Source organism: Lissotriton vulgaris, chromosome 3_1 (assembly GCF_964263255.1).
Source record: "Lissotriton vulgaris chromosome 3_1, aLisVul1.2, whole genome shotgun sequence".
Classification (NCBI taxonomy): Eukaryota; Metazoa; Chordata; class Amphibia; order Caudata; family Salamandridae; genus Lissotriton; species Lissotriton vulgaris.
In genome coordinates, this window is record NC_141689.1 from 318,845,061 (window position 1) to 318,857,285 (window position 12,225).

The following is a 12,225-nucleotide window of genomic DNA, read 5'->3' on the forward strand; positions in this document are numbered from 1 at the left end:
ACATAGGAAAGGCAGAGTTAGCTGATTACATACTGATGTCGGAGAAACTGAAAATAATCACCTGGTGCTGAGTGACGTTACCTTTTTTTGGTAGTGTAACTTCAAATTTCATATTACAAGTCCAGGATTACAAGACCTAGCAGGCAAGGAAATAGAAATGGACTACTTACTTGCACTTGAAACTAAACAACCTAAGCTGTGTAAAATTGCATCCAAGTACTCCATGAATTGGATGCAAAATACAGAGTGCTCACATTTCCTAGACTCAACAAATGATAAGCAGTGGGCGGGCTGCAAGTCCTTTATTGAACACAATAGTATTGCAAGTGCGCTCTCAAACTCGCCCCTAAAAACGAAGCTAAAAATATTGTTCTCCCCACAGACTTTTATTCTAGGTGTACCAATATATGTGTGCGTTACACCTCCATCAGAATTAAACCACTCTTCTGATTTTGGCGCAGTGGCACTGAGGTGGTCGGCTCAACCATCAATTAAAAAAAAAATCAAGAAGCTCCTAATGGCAGGTCCTGTAATTTGTGATTGGGACCTGCTCCTTCCCGCATAATTGCATACAAAAGAGACGTCCGATTCGAGTCATCTGCACAGTAGAGGTGGTGGTATACTTTGAAGACAGCTCGAGAGCAATACAAAATAAATGTGTGCAGAGCCATCCCACTTTGCAGTAGAAATGCATTTTTAAGAAATCAGGCGGTTCATTGCTGGGTCGCTACTGGAGGAAGCACAGCCAGCAAGGCAGCTCATTCAATGCTCAAACGGCAAGCCGCTTTCAAGGGCAAAGTCACGACATATTTTCAATCCATTTTACAATCCCCAGAAGAAAAGTCTGGATAATTTATTGCCTTCTCTCGCTGCATGTTCCTCATAGAACACAAATGGATTCCAGTGTTTGGTGCGGCTTGTCATAACAGGAATTGCTCGAGGAAAATGTATGAGCTTGCATTAAACCACCGCTACACAAAGTGATGTTTTAACTATAAAAAAAAAACTAGCTATTACCAGGCTTCACAAAATGCGGCATTTACTCACATGGAGCCGCTTCCATGGACATCTTAACAGCAAGCTGTTCATGAACACGTACAGGATTGGGTAAGACAGTAAGTGTATAGGAAATAAGCGTAAATGTAGAGTAAATACCGACACCAGAAATGCACACAAAAATAAAATCCCAAACGCGGTAAAAGTTTAAGAGAAATAATAAATTAAAAGTCGCACTGTAGTTGCTCAGATGCACGACACCGTAAAGGCAAAAGGAAGACTAACACTACCAAAGAAAACAAATTAAAGACAAGGAAGAGAGAAAGAAAGGATGGAGGCTGAAGGCACGCTGAAGGGCGAGGAAGGCGAGGGAGGGAGGAGAAATGCGAGAAACGTGTGAAGCAGGGGGCGGGGGTAGCAGATACCTTTGAAGTCACTTCAAAGGCTTGTTGGCACAGCGCACGCTGGGGGATGACTGTGGGGGGAGGCTGGTGTCTGTGCACGCGCTTTTAATGGCAATGCACATGCGCATTGAGCGAGCTTTCACGGGCACTTCATGGAATCGCCAGATCTCGGTAAGCTCTGTTTAAGCCCCTTTATATCGAGCTCCCGCTCTCAATGCACATGTGCATTGAGATAGGTCGCTCAACCTAAAAAAAGGAAACACTATACCAAAAAAGGAACATTTGGCAAACAGCGGTTGCATAGGTTTCTAACTCATAGTAGTTTTCTATTTTAAAACCGTCCCTCCAGAATCTGCATGGCAGTGATGTAGCCGGTGACCATTAATTAGATGTGTTGTGAACGAAGTACATGCCCCAAAGAATGTATGTCAGTCTAATTTTGGGCTTTCCTTTTACATCCATTGGTGATACCAGTGCTACTACGGGGTGTACAATGGAGTCCATGAAGTCATGAAATCTTAGCGGGGCCTGCAAAAAGATGCCAGTAAGAGCAGCACTTTCCTCTGTGTGTACAGGGTGGTGAAGCTGTCACCGGATCTCGGAGAGGCTAATCATGGTAAGTTTTGTGGGCATGTTTTGCACCGAGTACAGTGCTGTTGTCGTATGGCTGTGAAAGGTGTCTCACGTGTGGTGTGCAGGCTAGTGGGCAGCCAGGCGGCACAGAACAGTCCTATCGATGTATGTCCTTACTCTGGTATGCAGGCAGTGAGCGACCAATTTACACAAACAAGTCATCTACTCAATCGTATTCCAAATATGAATATGAGACGGATATATGATGTTACAACGCGTACTTTTAGCACGCATACCATTACAACGGATTTTTTACAACGCAAGTCATGTTACAACGGATACCTTTACAACGCAAAACACAACAACGCAGATACTGTTACAACGCATACCATTACAACGTAAGTATAGGTAAGTATATAATATTAAAAAATAATTTTAAAATATAATGTAAATATTTCTTAATGTATTATTTAATTTAATTATTTGTAATATATTTTTTTTATAAAATTATTATTTAAATTATTGTAATTTTATTATTTGTAAAAATAGGTTAAAAAAAACCCTCTACCCCAAAACCCAAACCCAACCCTAAAACCTAAAAATACCCCTGTACCCCAAAACCCAACCCTAAAACCTAAAAATACCCCTGTACCCCAAAACCCAAACCCAAACCCAACCATAAAACCTAAAAATACCCCTGTACCCCAAAACCAAAACCCAGCCCTAAAACCTAAAAATACCACTGTACCCCAAAACCCAAACCCAACCCTAAAACCTAAAAATACCCCTGTACCCCAAAACCCAAACCCAGCCCTAAAACCTAAAAATACCCCTGTACCCCAAAACCCAAACCCAGCCCTAAAACCTAAAAATACCCCTGTACCCCAAAACCAGCCCTAAAACCTAAAAATACCCCTGTACCCCAAAACCCAAACCCAGCCCTAAAACCTAAAAATACCCCTGTACCCCAAAACCCAAACCCAGCCCTAAAACCTAAAAATACCCCAGTACCCCAAAACCCAAACCTAAAACCTAAAAATACCCCTGTACCCCAAAACCAAAACCCAACCCTAAAACCTAAAAATACCCCTGTACCCCAAACCCAGCCCTAAAACCTAAAAATACCCCTGTACCACAAAACCCAAACCCAGCCCTAAAACCTAAAAATACCCCTGTACCCCAAAACCCAAACCCAGCCCTAAAACCTAAAAATACCCCTGTACCCCAAAACCCAAACCCAGCCCTAAAACCTAAAAATACCCCTGTACCCCAAAACCCAATGTTTAAAAAAAAAGATAAACTTACCTATAATTATACTTACGATGTAATGGTATGCGTTGTAATAGTATGTGCGTTGTAGTGTAATGCGATGTAAAGGTATCCGTTGTAACATGACCTGCGTTGTAATAGTATCCGTTGTAATGGTATGCGTTGTAAAAAATCCGTGGTAAGTTACATACCATATGAGACAGAACACCATTGAACAATGCAGACAAGCCAAACATTTCTATTCTCTGCATGCAGCTATCAGTTTAGCAGGCGCCTGCTCATTTTCAGGAGGTTCGCTGTACAGTGTACTACTCTATCCTGGTCAGACCACACCTGTAAATTGTAAATTGATACTTGTACGAATACCGTTGTAGAACCCATCCTGGCTTTCCCTGTGAGGCGTCCACTCCTGGGCACCCCCAAGGTGGAGGCCAGGCATCCTTAGCGTTGTGGGGGCCGTTGTGGAGATTAAGCAAGCTATTGCCCAGAGTTGCAGAGTGGGATTCCATGATTGGATTAGGCACCGAGGCGAGAATTATCAGGTCCGTGGAATTTTGAGCCCAAGACCCGCCGAGGCGGGGAATTGAACCCTGGTCCCGGGCTAGACCTCTGCATCAGGGTCTGCCACTCTAATCATTGAGCCACACTTCTCCACCTGTAAAAGCAGTGCTTAATTTGAGCTGGTGTTTTCCGGTGCTCAGCACCTAATTGTCAGCACCAGTGCTTGGGACAGCCTGCCACAAGGTGGCGCTGTCTATGTAATTTAGAGATGACCCCAACAACAGTTAATTATTAATGCTATAGTCATTAAAAATGAATATTACCTGCAGCCCACGCCCTTATAGTTTATGGGCCTGAAATAGTCCGAACTGTCACACTTGTAAGAGTGTGATGGTTAGTAGCTGTGTTGTTACTATCACTGGCAATGTGTGGTGGAGGCTGCAGTGGCTTCTTCACGAGAGCCCTGGCACTTATTTTCTTTACAAATTAATCACTTTGTAAGAGGGACCCATAACATGGGGGAATCGCTACTCACCAACATGTGATTCATGCTTGGCGGACACTTGCTGTGATTGTGGACAGGAAACACCTGTTCTTAGAATTTTGAGAATGCTTCATAACATAGGATGATTCAGAAAAGGGGGTGGCGATGAACAGAGTGTCTGAATTAAGCAGACCACTCTTACCCAGTCCAAAGATCAGGGCTTGATCCATCACCGGTTTTTAGCTCACTGCACCATCCCAGCTCAGAACTTGGCTATATGCAAATTAGTCTGACCCTGGCCCAGTGCATCATGGGAACAGGGCAGACCAAACTACCAAGCCAATTCTTATACTGGGAAGGAAACAAGCTACAGGGGACCGGTTTCTGGCATTTCAGCCGTCTTCGGCCCGGCTTGCTTGAATCCTGATGGTGCAATGAGCTAGGGACTCACATCTGAGTATACCCTTCCACGCTTATGGTGGACAAAAATGATTCAGAAAAGGGGGTGGTGATGAACAGAGTGTCTGAATTAAGCAGACCACTCTTACCCAGTCCAAAGATCAGGGCTTGATCCATCACCGTTTTTTAGCTCACTGCACCATCCCAGCTCAGAACTTGGCTATATGCAAATTAGTCTGACCCTGGCCAGTGCATCATGGGAACAGGGCAGACCAAACTACCAAGCCAATTCTTATACTGGGAAGGAAACAAGCTACCGGGGACCGGTTTCTGACATTTCAGCCGTCTTCGGCCCGGCTTGCTTGAATCCTGATGGTGCAATGAGCTAGGGACTCACATCTGAGTATACCCTTCCACGCTTATGGTGGACAAAAATGATTCAGAAAAGGGGGTGGTGATGAACAGAGTGTCTGAATTAAGCAGACCACTCTTACCCAGTCCAAAGATCAGGGCTTGATCCATCACCGGTTTTTAGCTCACTGCACCATCCCAGCTCAGAACTTGGCTATATGCAAATTAGTCTGACCCTGGCCCAGTGCATCATGGGAACAGGGCAGACCAAACTACCAAGCCAATTCTTATACTGGGAAGGAAACAAGCTACAGGGGACCGGTTTCTGGCATTTCAGCCGTCTTCGGCCCGGCTTGCTTGAATCCTGATGGTGCACTGAGCTAGGGACTCACATCTGAGTATACCCTTCCACGCTTATGGTGGACAAAAATGATTCAGAAAAGGGGGTGGTGATGAACAGAGTGTCTGAATTAAGCAGACCACTCTTACCCAGTCCAAAGATCAGGGCTTGATCCATCACCGTTTTTTAGCTCACTGCACCATCCCAGCTCAGAACTTGGCTATATGCAAATTAGTCTGACCCTGGCCCAGTGCATCATGGGAACAGGGCAGACCAAACTACCAAGCCAATTCTTATACTGGGAAGGAAACAAGCTACAGGGGACCGGTTTCTGGCATTTCAGCCGTCTTCGGCCCGGCTTGCTTGAATCCTGATGGTGCAATGAGCTAGGGACTCACATCTGAGTATACCCTTCCACGCTTATGGTGGACAAAAATGATTCAGAAAAGGGGGTGGTGATGAACAGAGTGTCTGAATTAAGCAGACCACTCTTACCCAGTCCAAAGATCAGGGCTTGATCCATCACCGTTTTTTAGCTCACTGCACCATCCCAGCTCAGAACTTGGCTATATGCAAATTAGTCTGACCCTGGCCCAGTGCATCATGGGAACAGGGCAGACCAAACTACCAAGCCAATTCTTATACTGGGAAGGAAACAAGCTACCGGGGACCGGTTTCTGGCATTTCAGCCGTCTTCGGCCCGGCTTGCTTGAATCCTGATGGTGCAATGAGCTAGGGACTCACATCTGAGTATACCCTTCCACGCTTATGGTGGACAAAAATGATTCAGAAAAGGGGGTGGTGATGAACAGAGTGTCTGAATTAAGCAGACCACTCTTACCCAGTCCAAAGATCAGGGCTTGATCCATCACCGGTTTTTAGCTCACTGCACCATCCCAGCTCAGAACTTGGCTATATGCAAATTAGTCTGACCCTGGCCCAGTGCATCATGGGAACAGGGCAGACCAAACTACCAAGCCAATTCTTATACTGGGAAGGAAACAAGCTACCGGGGACCGGTTTCTGGCATTTCAGCCGTCTTCGGCCCGGCTTGCTTGAATCCTGATGGTGCAATGAGCTAGGGACTCACATCTGAGTATACCCTTCCACGCTTATGGTGGACAAAAATGATTCAGAAAAGGGGGTGGTGATGAACAGAGTGTCTGAATTAAGCAGACCACTCTTACCCAGTCCAAAGATCAGGGCTTGATCCATCACCGGTTTTTAGCTCACTGCACCATCCCAGCTCAGAACTTGGCTATATGCAAATTAGTCTGACCCTGGCCCAGTGCATCATGGGAACAGGGCAGACCAAACTACCAAGCCAATTCTTATACTGGGAAGGAAACAAGCTACAGGGGACCGGTTTCTGGCATTTCAGCCGTCTTCGGCCCGGCTTGCTTGAATCCTGATGGTGCAATGAGCTAGGGACTCACATCTGAGTATACCCTTCCACGCTTATGGTGGACAAAAATGATTCAGAAAAGGGGGTGGTGATGAACAAAGTGTCTGAATTAAGCAGACCACTCTTACCCAGTCCAAAGATCAGGGCTTGATCCATCACCGTTTTTTAGCTCACTGCACCATCCCAGCTCAGAACTTGGCTATATGCAAATTAGTCTGACTCTGGCCCAGTGCATCATGGGAACAGGGCAGACCAAACTACCAAGCCAATTCTTATACTGGGAAGGAAACAAGCTACCGGGGACCGGTTTCTGGCATTTCAGCCGTCTTCGGCCCGGCTTGCTTGAATCCTGATGGTGCAATGAGCTAGGGACTCACATCTGAGTATACCCTTCCACGCTTATGGTGGACAAAAATGATTCAGAAAAGGGGGTGGTGATGAACAGAGTGTCTGAATTAAGCAGACCACTCTTACCCAGTCCAAAGATCAGGGCTTGATCCATCACCGGTTTTTAGCTCACTGCACCATCCCAGCTCAGAACTTGGCTATATGCAAATTAGTCTGACCCTGGCCCAGTGCATCATGGGAACAGGGCAGACCAAACTACCAAGCCAATTCTTATACTGGGAAGGAAACAAGCTACCGGGGACCGGTTTCTGGCATTTCAGCCGTCTTCGGCCCGGCTTGCTTGAATCCTGATGGTGCAATGAGCTAGGGACTCACATCTGAGTATACCCTTCCACGCTTATGGTGGACAAAAATGATTCAGAAAAGGGGGTGGTGATGAACAGAGTGTCTGAATTAAGCAGACCACTCTTACCCAGTCCAAAGATCAGGGCTTGATCCATCACCGGTTTTTAGCTCACTGCACCATCCCAGCTCAGAACTTGGCTATATGCAAATTAGTCTGACCCTGGCCCAGTGCATCATGGGAACAGGGCAGACCAAACTACCAAGCCAATTCTTATACTGGGAAGGAAACAAGCTACCGGGGACCGGTTTCTGGCATTTCAGCCGTCTTCGGCCCGGCTTGCTTGAATCCTGATGGTGCAATGAGCTAGGGACTCACATCTGAGTATACCCTTCTACGCTTATGGTGGACAAAAATGATTCAGAAAAGGGGGTATACTCAGACATGAGTCCCTTTCTCACTGCACCATCAGGATTCAAGCAAGCCGGGCCGAAGAAGGCTGAAATGCCAGAAACCGGTCCCCGGTAGCTTGTCTCCTTTCTGGTGAAGAATTGGCTTGGTAGTTTAGTCTGCCCTGTTCCCATGATGCACTGGGCCAGGGACAGACTGATTTGCATATAGCCAGGTTCTGAGCTGGGATGGTGCAGTGAGATAAATAACGGTGATGGATCAAGCCCTGATCTTTGGACTGGGTAAGAGTGGTCTGCTTAATTCAGACACTCTGTTCATCACCACCCCCTTTTCTGAATCATAACATAGGATGTGCAGCAAATATTCATTTCGGTCTCTGTCAATTATTTCTTTGTTTCTCCCACTGTTCACAGGTTTCAAGTTTTGGCATAATCTAGTGTATATTTGTCTCTTCAGTTATTCAAAGGCCATTTTGTTTGTTTGAGTACCTTTAAAATTATCCCTTCGCAACAGTCTCTCAAGATGGTTTTTGTGAGTTTATATCCTTGAAGCAAAAAGCTTGATATGCTTTCTCCCAGTCATTGGCTGCTTCTAGGTAAGTCCATTCAGGTGCAGCATATCTCCGATTTGGTACTTTATCTCTTTTTGACTTTCTCACTGTTGCTCCGTCATCATCTATATCACTCTGTTCAGATTGACTTGAGACTTCGACTACAGTCGAGGATACTTTGATTTCTTCCCAGATTTGCCTCAATTTAGCAGTTCTCCTACTCATTACTCGCTTTTCACATGCACTGGTCACAGGAGCTGGGTCGGGAAACAACAGTTACAACGCAACTGTTACAACTGACTACTTTTACAACGCAACCACTACAACGCAGGATCATTTACAACGCATGACATTACATAGCAGATGCTATTACAACGCATGCCATTACAATGTAAGTATAGGTAAGTTTATCTTTTTTAATACATTTATTTAATTTGGGTTTTGGGGTACAGGGGTATTTTTAGGGTTCAGGGCTAGGTTTGGGTTATGGGGTACAGGGGTATTTTTAGGGTTCAGGGCTAGGTTTGGGTTATGGGGTACAGGGGTATTTTTAGTGTTCAGGGCTAGGTTTGGGTTATGGGGTACAGGGGTATTTTTAGGGTTCAGGGCTAGGTTTGGGTTATGGGGTACAGGGGTATTTTTAGGGTTCAGGACTAGGTTTGGGTTATGGGGTACAGGGGAATTTTAAGGGTTCAGGGCTAGGTTTGGGTTTTGGGGTACAGGGGTATTTTTAGGGTTCAGGGCCTGGTTTGGGTTATGGGGTACAGGGGTATTTTTAGGGTTCAGGGCTAGGTTTGGGATTTGGGTACAGGGGTATTTTTAGGGTTCAGGGCTAGGTTTGGGTTTTGGGGTACAGGGGTATTTTTAGGGTTCAGGGCCTGGTTTTGGTTATGGGGTACAGGGGTATTTTTAGGGTTCTGGGCTAGGTTTGGGATTTGGGTACAGGGGTATTTTTAGGGTTCAGGGCTAGGTTTGGGTTATGGGGTACAGGGGTATTTTTAGGGTTCAGGGCTAGGTTTGGGTTATGGGGTACAGGGGTATTTTTAGGGTTCAGGGCTAGGTTTGGGTTATGGGGTACAGGGGAATTTTAAGGGTTCAGGGCTAGGTTTGGGTTTTGGGGTACAGGGGTATTTTTAGGGTTCAGGGCCTGGTTTGGGTTATGGGGTACAGGGGTATTTTTAGGGTTCAGGGCTAGGTTTGGGATTTGGATACAGGGGTATTTTTAGGGTTCAGGGCTAGGTTTGGGTTATGGGGTACAGGGGTATTTTTAGGGTTCAGGGCTAGGTTTGGGTTATGGGGTACAGGGGTATTTTAAGGGTTCAGGGCTAGGTTTGGGTTTTGGGGTACAGGGGTATTTTTAGGGTTCAGGGCTAGGTTTGGGTTTTGGGGTACATGGGTATTTTTAGGGTTCAGGGCTAGGTTTGGGTTTTGGGGTACAGGGGTAGCTTTAGGGATTGGTTTTGGGTATGGGGTACAGGGGTATTTTAAGGGTTCAGTTTTAAAAAAAAACTACTTTAAATAAATTAAATTAATTAAATAAATTAAATATTTATTAATTACAATTTAAAAAAAAAAGATATACTCACCTATACTTACGTTGTAATGGCTTGCGTTGTAATAGCATCTGCTATGTAATGACATGCGTTGTAAAGGCATGCGTTGTAAAGGATCCTGCGTTGTAAAAATCGCGTTGTAATGGTATGCGATGTAAAAGTATGTGTTTTAACGTCATACATCCGCTGGGTCAATACTTTGCCTAGTCAGGTCCCTCTCCGTTTGATCCTTGTTACCTACAGGGACTGACTCTCTTTGAACAAGTGTTTCGAGACCCAGTAGCTGGCATCCCCTCTACTCGGTGACTGACCTGAGTTGGATGTTCACTGTTACCACTGGTACATCCACTACAGGTACCACATTTTCAAGAGGACATGAGACTCAGCGAGTGTGGGCAGCATGTGCCCAATTAGACAGACCACCACATTTGACCGCAGTTGTGGTAACTAGGATTACTTGATATGGCCCACACCGCCGAGGCTCCAAAAACGATTTGCGCACATGTTTCTTCACTAGTACCCAGTCACCGGGACAAAGGTCATGGCACTGCTCCTGCTGTAGCGTGGTGGCAGCTTCCCTAACCAGCCGAGACACAGAACGGACCACATCAGCCAATGCTTTACAGTAATCGAGTACCAAATCATCAGTTATATTTACTAGCTGGTTGGCTGGAACTGTAGGCTGTCTCATAGCCCTCCCATTATGATTTTGTGTGGGGACAGCCCAGTTCTTCTGTGTGGGTTACTTCTCAAACTCAACAGAAAGGTCAAGGCATAAGGCCTTTTCTGAGAAGTAGACGCACACACCTTTGCCAAGTGGGACTTTAGCATTCCATTACCTTGCTTGCCCACTCCAGATGTCTCTGGTCGGTATGCTCAGTGAAACTTCTGCTCAATTTGCAAAGCTGCACGAAGCATTGGCATCAACTCACTGTTAAAATGAGTCCCTCTATCAGATTCAAAGTTGGTCGGAAATCCAAACCGTGGCATAAGCTCTCTAAGGGGTAGCTTAGCTACCATTAGACTGTCATTACGCCTATTTGGATAGGCTCCTACCCATCGGGAGAACAAACACACAATCACTAGAACATATTTCAGGCCATTATCGATAAAATTGAGTTGTATCTTATGAAATGGTCCTCAAGATCTTCCTACATGACTCATTGTGACTAGTGTTTTCTTTCCCACATTTTGTTGTTGACTTATCACACAGCACATCTGCAACAGCTCAGCATAGGGTAAAGAACCATGTCTGTCGAAAAAGACGCATCATTTCATCTCTTCCAACATGTGCGGGACCATAATAGTTTCTTGTCATTGGTGACAACAAACCATCAGGTAAAACTGGTATTCCATCTGTGTATACCCACACCTCATCTTCCTGCCTTTGTGTGCTACCCGCTTTGATCCATCCCTGTCTCCTTGTTTCTGGCTCTTCATCCAGTAATGCTTTTATTTCCTCCCATGTTTCTATAACTGAAACCATCAGCCTGCATTCTGTGACACCAGGTTGTTCTTTTAATGGGTCCCCATTGAACATGCAGAATTTAGGGCTCAATAGTGTGCAGTTTCATCTGTATAGCGGTTACCGACCGTCACATAATCATTTCCCCGTCAATGGGCTGGACAGTTTACCATGCAATTTAGGTGGGAAACTGCAATGACAGCAATAGGTTTTTCACACTCTATTTCGGATGGGTGAACATGAAGAGGTCATGAACCCACTCTGAGACCACAATTGCCCAAAACCATGGACAACCCCAAATCCAGATTGGCTGTCCATGAAAATGGTAACTCTCAATTGTTCAGTAATGCTGCAAGCCCTGGTTAGCGCAATCACCTCAACTACCTGGGCTGAATCCTTGAAACCACACAGCTTCCACAAGTCCCACAACTCTATAGATGGCATATGCAGCTCTCAAGTTTCCTACCGAATCTCTCAAGCAGGATCCATACACAAATAGCACATGATCTGATTCAAGAAATGGGACATATAAATGTTTGTGCATAATTCAATCACATCCAAACAATCGTGATCTACTTCATCAATCACAACCTTATTTCCTGGTTAGGGCATAAGTGTAGCCACATTCAAGCTTGTACATTGCACCAATTACACATTCTCAGCACCCAGTATCACCTATTTGTATTTGGTTAGCCGACTACTTGTGAGATGTTGCGTTAAGAGTACGAGTAAACAAGATTTCAATAGAATGTGGTACATGCACTTTCAGCGGGTGACCCATCAGAATGCCCTCACACTGTTCCACACTCACACATGTGGCAGTAACGGCCTTT